The sequence below is a fragment of the Podarcis gaigeae genome (genome assembly GCF_964106915.1).
Source record: "Podarcis gaigeae genome assembly, chromosome: 1".
In the NCBI taxonomy this organism is placed as follows: Eukaryota; Metazoa; Chordata; class Lepidosauria; order Squamata; family Lacertidae; genus Podarcis; species Podarcis gaigeae.
Window position 1 is genome coordinate 107,937,941 of NC_139678.1, and position 13,110 is coordinate 107,951,050.

The 13,110-nt window shown below is 43.2% G+C and overlaps 1 protein-coding gene and 1 pseudogene across 13 annotated transcripts in view; one reads left to right on the top strand and one right to left on the bottom strand.

Annotated features, from left to right (window-relative positions):
- Positions 1 to 13,110, bottom strand: part of KCNH7 (potassium voltage-gated channel subfamily H member 7) — a 264,759-nt gene that overhangs the window by 127,821 nt on the left and 123,828 nt on the right. The gene's annotated exons all lie outside the window — the stretch shown is intronic.
- Positions 2,523 to 3,102, top strand: LOC310832990 (small ribosomal subunit protein eS10 pseudogene; annotated as a pseudogene). Its single transcript has one exon. The product of its transcript is annotated as a small ribosomal subunit protein eS10 pseudogene (transcript).

Here is a 13,110-nt window from a genome sequence, read left to right on the forward strand (position 1 = left end):
TATAGCTGCCTTTTCTGGCCTGCAGCTCTTACCCAGGCTAAACATACCCAAGTCTTCCAACCCTTCCAGGCCCCTCACTCATCTTTGCCAACCTCCCCCGTCAGTGTTCAGAACCACATCCACACTACACATTTAGAAGCGCTGTTATACCACTTTGAAGGTCATGGCTTCGCCCAAAGAATTCTGGGAGCCGTAGTTTGTTAAAGGAGCTAAGAGTTTGTAGGAGACACCCCCCCGCCCCCTGACAGAGTTTTGTGTGATTCCTCTGGGAAGGCATCAACGTTTGGCCCTGCCCAGCCATTGGCAGTTAGTTGCTCAGGGATGCCAACTTGCAAAAGAGCAAAACATCTCCCGCTATTTACTTGCCTGGAAAACTAAGTTACTCTGCTTCATGGTTCCTAGTCAAAACATATAAATGTTTCTTTCTTGAAACAGCCTGCATGCCTTTCCATTTAAGACTGTGATTCTAACTGGATCAGTGCATCTGATCAGCTAGTAAAATTTTGGAAAACTTGCTTGAACGTTTGCAATGATGAATTGATTTCATTAGTTTTACCATTATTTAAGCACCGGAATATTTTTTTTCTGTTCCTCTCTTGCTTTAATTCAAGTCTCTTATCTTTCTAGTCATCACAACACGCCCCCCCCCCCCCCCCGCGCCAACACTGCCCTTCCATCCCCTGTAAGGACATTGGCGGAATGACATAGGCGAGATGCATTGTATTGGAATCTATTTTGTTATTTTTGAAAGTTTTTGAAAGTCTGTTTCTCAGAGGGATTACGGCTAACCTTCACAGAAAGAATTCCTGAAGGTGGAATCCTTGCCAAAGATGATATCCTGGCTTCCCCATGCAAAGCCATCTGTCAGTCTGGCTTTCTGCCCTCCTCCTATCCTTGTTCACTGCCAGCCACTTGCAAGTGAAAAAGGAGCCAGAGATTAGCAGTCGAGAACATGCTCTGCATGCACAAGGACCCCAGCAATCCCCAGGGAGGGCTGGGCAAGAATCCTGTGTGGGAACCATCAGGAGGGGCTGCCAGTCAATGCAGACTAGGGACCACCAACCGTTTGGGGCTCAGAGGGCCCTTTAGAAATCGAAAGGAAACCTGTCACAGACATCACAAAACACCCATTTCATAGAAGAAGCATGCAATGCTCAGACCTCCCTCTACCAAACAATAGGCAAAACACCTCTGCACATGACAGACAAAACAAAGCATGCCATTCCTCACCAAGCTAGGCAATCTCCCCATCAGACAGTACCGCAAATAACCAAAACCATCAGTTACAGGTGGGTGCCGAGTGGGGTGTCCAAGTCATTGTGGTTCCTATGTTGGAACCTTGTTGGGGACATCTACCCTAGTGGTAGAGGCAAGGCTGGCCCAAGACATTTTGGCACCTGATGTGAACCACAAAATGGCACCAGGGAAGAAGGGGTGAGTGAAGATCTACAACAGGACCAAGGGGGGAATGAAGATCTACATCAGGATCTGCTGCCTCTGTGGATGTGCCACCTGAAACAGTTGCCTCACCTTGCCTCATGATTGGGCCACCCCTGCATAGACAATATCAACCTAGATGGACCATGTATAAGTCTTGTTTATTTGGGTTAAGTTTTGATGGGTATTGTGTAATGCGTTACGACATTTTTATTGTGTGATGTACATTAGAATGCAATTGATGTGGGAAGGTTTCTCTCTGGTCAGGTGAAAGTTAGCTTAACTGTCATGTGGGACCTTCGCTGTGAGTCAGAATTCTATACAAGAGAAGGTATAGAGACTTCCACAGAGTCCTCAGTTGTTGGGGCTTAGTTAGGGTGGAGAGAATACAAGGGTGATTTGGCTAAGTGGTTTTAAATGGGTATTTAACTCTTTCCTCAAAACTACCTTGGTAGAACATTAATAGTTAAATAAAAGCTGTTGGTATTTAAAGTGATGCAACAGTTTAACAAAACGCATGCTCATTTAAAACACGGTAAGGCTTTAAAGCAGGCATAGGCAAACTCGGCCCTCTAGATGTTTTGGGACTACAACTCCTATGATCCCTAGCTAACAGAACCAGTGGTCAGGGATGATGGGAGTTGTAGTCCCAAAACATCTGGAGGGCCGAGTTTGCCTATGCCTGCTTTAAAGTAGCCAGCCAAGCTTGTGCACTTAATAATCATGTAATATTGTAATAAATAATCTTGTAATAAATAATCACAGGTGCCCTTGATGAGCTCTGTGCCACACTTTCACCCCACAATTACCAGGATGTCAGTAAGTTAAGGGTTCAGGCAGAGTAAGTGACATTGACTAGTTTAGAAGTGCCACTGGAGTGGAAGATGCATTTTGTGGTTATAGTTAGCAGATACTTTCCCCTTTTGCTCAACATGGACCAAATGTTTGTGTTGGTATAAGGACGTTTCTTAGGAGCACATCTCAGGTGCCTGCTTTCCTGTGACATGGCTTTGTGAAAATGGACCTGGTGATTACGGTTCTGGAACTCACAAGCAAGGATTCAACAGAACATCCCTATTCTTTCCAGCATTCAAGCCTCTTGCCGCTGCCACAATGTTGATGCCTAAAATCCCCCGCATTGCCATCTACCAACTCCTTTTTAAGGAGGGAGTGATGGTAGCTAAGAAAGATGTTCATATGCCTAAACACCCAGAACTGGCAGACAAAAATGTCCCCAACCTCCAAGTCATGAAAGCAATGTAGTCGCTGAAATCTTGTGGTTACGTGAAGGAGCAGTTTTTGCGTGGAGGCATTTCTATTGGTATTTGACCAATGAGGGCATCCAGTAGTTGAGGGACTATCTCCACCTGCCGCCTGAAATTGTGCCTGCCACCTCGCGTCGCAGTCGTCCTGAAACTGGACGGCCCCGGCCAAAAGGTTCGGAGGGTGAGCATCCTGCTCCCCTTACATGGGGAGAGGCTGACAGGGACACCTACAGATGCAGTGCTGACAAGAAGACAGAGGCTGGAGCTGGGTCAGCTACTGAATTTCAGTTTAGAGGTGGATTTGGGCGTGGACGTGGTCAACCACCTCAGGAGAAATCTGTTGCTGTTTGGTTGCATCTTGCGTATAATAAATAGGTGGAAAATGCAAAACAAAACAAAACGTCCCTATAGGACTTTGGCTCCAGCTGGAGACGAGGAAACAATCTGGCTCATTCCTTCCAACTGCAGAACCCTACTCCTTCAAAGCAAGGTAGGCCTTAAAACACATTACACATCCATTTCAAACATTTTCATATGAAAAGCCCCTTCTAATCTACTGCTAACTTGACTTAGCCTTAGCACACGCTGCCACAACAGCATGCCAAAACTCTTTAAATCCTGTGCTTTGCTGGATTTATTGTGGCAAGATAATGTTACTTTAATGAGGCATTTCATGATTTACTTTCCATTTCGGCATAGTTTAAAAACAAACTCACGCCGTGGAAAGTGGGACACAATCGGCTGTGACAGCGCTTTCATTATGATCTCTTACTGCAGCCTTATAAATGGGTTTAAAATGGATATTATTTACCTACTGGGTAGTGCCGTCTCTCTTGGATTATGGGAGAGCCGTGGGCAATTTCTTTATTTAGATAGCAGCTTGCCTTTCCCCCTGTAATTTCAGGGTAAATATAGTTTTCGTGGGCACCACGCTTCCGTTTCACTCCATTTCCATAGGCTCCCTGTTTCAGAGGCCGATTGCCCTGCAGAAGGAGTAGCCAATGGGGCACCTTTCAGACTCTAAACTCCTTTCAGCCCCAGCAGGTATGGGCAATGGTCACAGGGGGTGGGAGTTGTAGTCTGGCAACATTTAGAGGTCCCTACATTGGTTGTCCCTGTCACAGAGAAACTAGAGGAAACACTAAAGGTAAAGGGTAAAGGGACCCCTGACCATTAAGTCCAGTTGTGGCCGACTCTGGGGTTGCGGTGCTCATCTCGCTTTATTGGCAGAGGGAGCGAGCGTACAGCTTCCGGGTCATGTGGCCAGCATGACTAAGCTGCTTCTGGTGAACCAGAGCAGCACACGGAAATGCTGTTTACCTTCCCGCCGGAGTGGTACCTATTTATCTACTTGCATTTTGATGTGCTTTTGAACTGCTAGGTTGGCAGGAGCAGGGACCAAGCAACGGGAGCTCACCCCATCGTGAGGATTCGAACCACCGACCTTTTGATCGGCAAGTCCTAGGCTCTGTGGTTTAACCCACAGCGCCACCCGCGTCCCTCAGAGGAAACACTCAGAGGAAACACTAGGGAGCAGCAAAAGAGGGAGATATATTAGGGGCCAACATGGGACAAGGATAAATTATGGGGCCAGGATAAACACAATGGAATAAGGGAATCGCAAAAAATATAACATAGGATGTACGTCACTTGATTCCTCAGGAATCCTTGCATCTTGAAACTGAATTCCAGGAGACAATTTGGAAACTTCACCTGGTCCAGTGGATGAATCGACAAGGTCTGGTGACGAAGAGGTTATTACACCTGTGGTCAGAGAGCTAGACTGGCTCCCAGTCAAGTTCTGACTTTTAAGGCCCAAAGGCAGGCTTACCCAACAGGTGGGCCTCCAGATATTGCTGGGTTCCTGCTCCCAAGAACCCCAGCAGCATTGCCAATGGACAGGGATGCTGGGAGCTGTAGTACAACACTGAAGGGCTCTGCCCTGACGTCTTCAGAGATCTGATGGGAATTCCCGGCATGCCTCTTCACAGCACAGGATTAAGAGGCAGCGGCAACTGCCACCATCTTCATTTCCCTGGATGCCTCTGGACCCAGAGACAATGGGAATAATGGAGAAGGCTGTGACTGCTTTATCAGACATTGAATCAAACCACAGGGGGAAATCTTCTCTTGAAACTGAGGGGGTATCTGGGAATTTGGTTTGTGACATGGTGTGGGAAAATAAATTGTGAAAACAATTTTTAAAAATCATCATCATCATTTTCATTATCGGGCATTCCTTAGAGCCCATGTATAGCTGACTTGTTGCCTTTCATATATGTTTGGACTCCAAGTCCCATCAACTTCAAAAAGCATGGTCAGGGTTGATGGGAATTGTTCCCATCTGGAGGGCATTTGGAGGTCCAAGGAGGACTTAGCCCTTGGATATTTGTTTGTTTGTTTGCTTGCTTGGTGGTTTGTTTGTTTTAAAAATTAAATTATATCACCTTTCCCAAAAGTTCAAGATCACTAACAAGGTACGTCTTTGTCACTCCTAAGGGAGTTCTTTTAATCTTGGCCATTGTGCTTGTGAGACTTCCAGCACAACCTAAATAAAAGAATGTCAAATCGCATAGAAAAAGCAGCGATAAATTATATGGTGCATTTTTTATCCCCTCCCCCCCCCAAAAAAAACATATTGCCATGTGGTGTTGGAACATGGCTTGCAACCCTGGTAGTACTTAAATGAAAGAAGCTTTTCTAAATATTTTACAGCTAATTAATTAGTGATGAATAGAAATGGTTATTATGATACATCATAGATTTGTGTGAATTATTGAAAGGTACATTACATCAACGGATGTAAGGACAGTAGTTATAAACTGGCACACAAAATTATTTATAAATGTCTCGCATCTACAACAAGTTGCCACACCTAAAAGGATAATTTATTAAGAAAGTTTAAAATATTATATAAGAAAGCTCCCCACCCCCACTGCAGTTAAATTGGGCAGGTTCTAGACACATCAAAGAAGCGTTTCAGTTAAACGCACTGCAAACTTTGTAAAACAGAACTCCACAGAGCCATCTGGTGCCACAGTGTTATAATGAATATGCAACGCATATAAAGCGCTTTTTCTTTGCCAGTGCAGGTAAGTCCCTGGAGTAATTGTTATGTACTGAAGTTCTCACCCTGGGCCAGCAGGGGGATACTGTAGATAGTTTTCACTCAGGTCCACATATACAAATAAGGGATTGAAAGTGACGTTCAATGATTGGATAGTTACAGAAGATGGTTACTGTTGCGTTCTAGTGGAGCTCTATATAAGCAGGCTGGCTGAACCCTTCAGTTCAGTTCTGTTCTGGCCTGTGAATAAACAAGAGCTGTTTGAAAAATCGCTGTGTCATCTGATATCTTCACCCACAACTTAACAGTAATACTACTTAATGGCACCGTAGAATGAACTAGAATGATAGGATGGCTTCTTCCAAATCACCAAAAACAAGCTTGTTTTCTCCTTCTCTGGAGGGTAGGACCTGAACCAATGGCTTCAAGTTACAAGAAAGGAGATTCCAATGAAACATCTGGAAAAAACTTTCTGATAGTTTGACAGTGGAACAGTCTCCCTCGGGAGGTTGTGGACTCTCCTTCCTTGGAGGTTTTTAAGCAAAGGTTGGACATGGATGTTTTAGCTGAGATTCCTGCATTCCTGGGGGTTGGACACGATGACTTTTGGGTTCTCTTCCAACTCTATGATTCTATGAAAAATGAGGATGAAAGATGACACCAATTTGCATAACATTTCCATATGTTAATTTATGTTGCGGATGTAAACTATATCCTTTACATAGAAATGCAATACATCCCACCACAGACTGTGACCAGGTAACCTCTGTGCCTGCTGAGTCTGCTGCCCTGGTGCTATTGATGGGTTGGTTCAACGCCCAGGGTCTCCTTTCTTACTGATTTTGATCTTGAAGCTGCACTTGGAACTGGACAACCCTTCAAAGAAAGAACTCCTTCAAATAGAGGATTGTCTCCAGGAAAGTAGGACGCCTGACCAACCTCAAGAACAAGCCAGAATGTTGAGAAATATTTAGTATCAAATGTTGCCCTAGTTGCACATCACACCTGCAGCAGCTCACACAAATGAAATAGTTATCTACGTTGGCACCTGTAGAGCTCATACCGGGAAGTTGCCTCTGTAGAAAAGGCTTACAAAGCACAGCCTATAAAACACACAGAGGTTAAAATACAGGTTAAATATAGGTTAAAGCTAACAGTGTGTATTAAAATACAAATAAGGAAATATGATGATTACTGGTCACACCAAAAGCATTGCAGTGGACCGCTTGGGCAGAGGACATCATTGCTTCTGCTCTAAAAAAGTCCCAGAACTGCTCTCCTCCACATTCTCCTTCCACAAATCGACCATAAAATATGCATTTTTGAAGTCTGGGATCGCGTATCTTAAGGCAGCTCAGGTCACCAGTGCATTCTATGCTCCTCTTAAGCAGCCTGGCTCTTTTTCATCTTATCCACTGTCCCTTTCGCTTTGCATCTCTTAAATGCCAGAGGTGATCAGCTTTGCTAGACACAAAGAAATAGCCTTCCATGAATAAGAGGAAGCACAGGATGAAAAACATAAGACAATATCCTGGGGGATCAGAAGCATGCAGGTTCACAACCAGCTATGTGAAGGAAACCACCAACATTGCTAAACAGGAACTGCTACAGCATGGAGCATTATGGAGCCTTCTTCAGATGGAGAACTGAGTGAGCTGATGTGACCTCCTGCTTAAATTGAACTGAAAGGTTTATATTTATTTTTTGATCTGTTGCTATGGAAGCTGTGGCTTTGATTCCTCACGCCCAACTAAGTACCTTCACACTCTTTTTCTCCTAATCCGTCGGTCTCTTCTCACAGCATGTTTACAGTGTGGAAACTTCTACAGTGGAGCTGCTTCTAACACCACTTGGGTAACATGAGAAATCCCCCAAGTCCTTGAGATGAGTCCACAGTACATTATTGTTGGAATAAGCAACAGACTTTAATTAAAGCCCATTGGGTGAGATAGGAGAAAAGCCACTAACAGTTAATATCAGCAGGCATTTCTGAATACAACAGAAGGAAGGCAAAAAACAAACAAACAGAAAAACAGAAACTAAACTAAACTGTTTGTTCCTACATACACGAAGTTTACAGCTAGTTGTGTGAGTTGTTTGGGTCACTCTATCTAATCAATTCTTTTCCTCTCACCCAGAGGATAAAAGGGAACACACCCTTCACTTTTCCAAGAGATCTCGGTTAGATCCAGAATAATTAATCTGAATTTTAAAAATAATCTAAGAGCTGAAAAAGAAAGTGGGAAAGAGCATCATTTCCCCAACTTCCTCCTTGTCACAGGTGACAAGAAGGTAGCCTTTCTTGTGACTAATGTGGTTTAGAAATGCTCTTATAAGTAAATGAATTGGTGGTTTAGAAAGGTTTTTATAAGTAAATAAAACATCTCTGACTCACGAAGCCATAAATGTCTTATACCCCTCAGAGGCCACATTCTACCCTAGATCTAATCACGACCTTCAGGATAAAACACCTTCTTGCCAGTGAAACCTGTGTGCCAAATATGAACTGTAAAGTCACAGAGAGAGACATTCCTGGTTGCTACCCTACAGACAACTGCCCATTGCCACAAGTAGGGAACCTGTGTCCTCCAGATATTGCTGGACTGCCACTGACCCTAATGAGCATGGCCAAGGGTCAGAGGCGATGGATGTTGTAACCCATATGAAGGACAGCAGGTTCCTCATCCCCGATATGCATCTTTCAAAAGTGCTGAATGGGGTGAGTCAAAATAGATTAGGCTGATAAAGTCCAAATTGAATGCATGAATGTTCATTTGCTGTTAAGAAACTATTACAAAAAGAAAAATGGATCCGTTGAAATGAAGACGAATGATTCTTCCTTGCTCTGGATTGTGTAGCACTTGCTCCTTTAAGTGCCACTCCACTCTGCACTATCATTAGTTATCACTGAAGCTCTGCAAAAAGTTACTATTTGGCATGAATGATGGTGGTCGCATCTTGTCAGTCGATGAACATTCCAACAAAGGACATAATATTTTGTAGCTTGTGGGGGAATTGGAAGATCCCTTATGGAAGGCAGCAGAAGGTTCCTGAGCAAAACCAGGAATGTTAGGTAGAAATACCTCATTATAAAAGGAAAAAAGAAGAACATTTTGTCTCAAAGAATAGGACCAAATACAGTTGCTTAACCAAAATAAAAATACTGCGTTATGGGTTTGTTCTCTGTCTGAGCTTGAAGATTCAATTATTGATTTTTCACAGGAGTGCTCCTTTTTCAGAATGTAAAAGTTATCCAGCGTCTCTCTTACATATTCTAAGATTCTTAAATTCTCTTACGTTTCAGCATGGATGAGATTTCTGTGCAATGAAAGAGGTAGAGTTTTGTCTAGCCTTTCTGTAGCAAGATCGTAATGAAATAAAAGTGCTTCTTAAATGTTATTTCCAAAGGTTGGTGCCAGACTTTTACTGAGGTTTCACTTAATCTAGAAACCTCAGTGCCAATTCAAATATTCAGAGAGGCCACCTAAGCTGTACTGCTTCAGAATCAGGTCAGGGATGGGGGAAGGGGAGGTTACACATTTGAATGTTTCCACGTGTGAAAGCCACTCAGAATGTGGAAATGCAGTCTGGGAGAAGGCCTCAAGTCTTGCCTTTTTGCTGGCTTCTTAGCCTTCTACAGATATAGAGAGGTGGTTTGTTTTTGTTTCTGATACACAGAGCACTCAGATATATAACTTCAAACTCCATTTCTAAAGAAAGTTTCTTTCTGTGCTTGCAGCAACCAATGATATTGGGAAAGTCACTGAACTGTCTCTGACGCCTTCCAAGAAGTTATTCCCCAATGGAAACTGGGTGTCTGGTACCTATAACTGCTTTTGGCTGGAGACTGAAAATACAGTCAAAATCTAGAGAGGGAAAACGCAAGTCTACCAAGGGCAGGACCATGTAGCTGCATCCCCCTCTCATCAGATCTTTTCAGCTTAGATTGTCTTCTGTGTCAGTCATCTTCCCTGATGGATACAAACAAAGTAAAGTCACCAGGTCAACTTCCGCTAATGAGTGCAAGAAGGGTTTCCAGTTTCCAGGAGATCTGCTTAAGGCTAAACCATCCTTGCCTTTTCCTTCACATCAGTCTTGAATGAAACTGCTGTGTGCCACTGATTCATTAGTCCCATCTCTGCCTGGGAGCCATTTTCTTTATAGGAAATTTCCAAGAAAGTGCAACACATGTTACACTGATGAAGGAGCAAAAGGCTTCCATGCATGTGAAAGGGAAAGAGTTGATGATTTCCATCCCATTTCTTCTTTGTTTTGATAATGAATGTGATTTGCAGCATATAGTTTCTTCTCTGCAAAGCCACAATTTTTCAAAGAGACAGCATGACTATTGAACTTACCTCAAATGAATGGCTTTTCAGTCAACAGCAAATCAATGAACAAAGACTCCCCCTTCCCCCAGAGTATGAATGTATCAAGCATCACAGCAACACCAAAGAAAGTTTTGATTCATTTTGTTTCCTCCTAGATTAGTAGAAATAAAATGTGCTGGAACAAAAGTTTCATTTTCAATAGAATCCCTGTAAATCCACCCAAAGGAACTTCTCTGCCTCTACTTCCCAGTGTAGACAGAATTCAGAAACCTGGAAAATAGTTGGCAACCATTGATGCTTCACTGGTCCTGATTCTGGCTTTGAAGGACACAAGATGGTGGCTTGGCGAGATTGTGGCTTGAATGACAAGAGGGCCAAACCAAGCCATGTCCACAATGGATAGGACTCAGCAAAGAGTTACTGCTATATAAAAGTGACTCAGCCCTGAGTTCTGGTCAATTAGGAGTCCCACCAAGGAGGACATGGGCTTCCAGAGAAAGCTACCACTGGCAGCTCTGGAGTTGGAGCAGTCCTCCAAGATGCTCCCTTACCATGACTAGGTCAGACTCCCCCACTCCCACGTAAATCAGACTAATGTAAATCATGCTCTCTGAAGCCCATGCAGATTAGGATTGATAGACTAGAGATTAGCTACATGTTACCGAGAAGCTCTGCTTAGCTAGAACTCCGAACAGGCACTGGAATTATCTATTCATTCTGACTTCACTCTAAGCGGTGAGTGCTATTGCAAGATATTTGTTATTGCTGTTGTAGAGAAAACCACAGTAGTTTGAGCTAAGCAGCCTCCTATAAAGGCAAGCTATAGTAGCTCCTGCCAGACGTCCTCTCCATAATAACACCATAAAGGGAATTTCCCCACAGCAGCCGTAAGTACAAAAGCGAAATTAAGTCCCTGAACCATGACCATATATAATGCAAGCATATATGGTTAATTAACTGGTTATTAATTAACACCAAGAAGGTAGGCATTCTCCAGAAGCATCTTCTAAGTTATCCAAGTCATTGGATGAAGTCAAAATTTACATTTCCTGTGAAATGTCTCCAGCTTTTCTAGTGTGCCCCTCCCCATCACAACTCAGTCTAAAGCTCAATACACAGCTGGAGTAATTTCTATCTTATTATAATCATTCTACCATAATTTCCCCTTCTTCACAGAGATCTTAAGATATTTGCAATCCTGGTGGATTTCTTCAGCCATTTCAACTAGCAGAATTCAAACTACTGTGGCAGAAAACATTTCCTATACCAAAGTCAAGTTATCCCACTTAGAAGATTACGGAAAGGAACTCGTGCCAAGGCGCTGTTTCAGGATGATTGACTGTGATGATGTACACAGTAGTTGAAATGCATTGCAGTATGTACATTATATATCAAGACACTGAAAATGAGGGGAATCAGCTGTCAAGCTATCAATTATGATATGTCATCTTGCAGTGCAACTTACATAATGTCTGGTGAATGATGTACCTAAATTCATAGAGCTTTCCATCTCAGAATAAAATAGACACCACATAGATGTTCAAGGAAGCTGGGCAACTCTTTGGTTTAAACGAGGCTCAAATAGTCTGGCACTGGATCTTCTTTTAGCAGGAGGGCTTTAATTATTTCAGATCTGGAACCTAAAAGTATCTAATTATTCCAGATCTGAGGCAGCCCCAAATCTTCTTAGGGTGCAGGATCTTGGCCTCCAGTGCTGTAACTTTTCTGCTTTATATTGCTTAACTTGTTGAATGATTTATGGCATTTCAATTGTCCTCTGTTTATATTTTGTTTTAACATGCTGTCCACCACATGGGGGCTCTTTGGAATGAAAAGCAGTATATAAATAAATGGCTCGTGATGCCCCTAAATGTTCCGATCAAGCAAGAGAGAAGCATGCAAAAGCAGGCTTCTGTGTGCAGTTTCGTTTGATGGCTTAGGAAGACACCCGCAAAGGAACAATCCTATATGCTGCCCTCCATATGGCACTACAGTCCCATGTCTTCCAAGGCAGACAGAAGTGGCTCCCTTCTAGTTTTCATGAGAACCTTTTTCAAGTAAAAAATAATTTGCTGTGGAAATGTGGAGAATTTAAGACTCGAAAATTTAGGATTGGAAAAACAAGATACTGAGAGTACCAGTATTGATGGATCCAGAATGTGGCAGCTAGACTGGTGACTGGGAGTGGCCGCCGAGACCATATAACACCAGTCCTGAAAGACTTGCATTGGCTCCCAGTACATTTCCGAGCACAATTCAAAGTGTTGGTGCTGCCCTTTAAAGCTCTAAACAGTAGACCTGAAGGAGTGTCTTCACCCCCATTGGTTCAGCCTGGACACTGAGGTCCAGTGCCAAGAGCCTTCTGGCAGTTCCCTCACCGCAAGAAGTGAGGTAACAGGGAACCAGGCAGAGGGCCTTCTTGGTAGTAGCACCCTCTTATCAGATGTCAAGGACTCTCCCATCAGATGTCAAGGAAATAAACAACTACCTGACTTTTAGAAGACATCTGAAGGCAGCCCTGTTTAGGGAAGTTTTTAATGACTGATGTTTTATCGTGTTTTTAATATTCTGTTGGAAGCCGCCCAGAGTGACTGGGAAAACCCAGACAGATGGGTGGGGTATAAATAATTATTCTTATTATTCTTATTATCCTTCCATTCCTTTTCTCCATTTTCTCTGATCCCTGCACCCGTCCTTGTGTTGTCTGAAGGAGGGCCATGTCTTTTGTTTTTCTTTCATTCTCCCTGGCCTCTTCCTTGTATATTTGAAGAAGCGGGAACAGAAAGAGCATGAATACCAGCAGCAGTGATGTTAAATACCAGCAGTATCTTGCACTTTAGAGCATTCCAGGTATTTGCATCCATTATCTAAGTAAACCTTGCAACAACCCTGGAAGAGAGGTCAGTACTGCTATCCCCATATTGCAGCCCCTGCAGCTTGCCTAAAGCAGGTTCATGGCAGAGAAGGGATTTGAACGGGTTCACAGCACAGATTTTCTGGTTCACAGCTC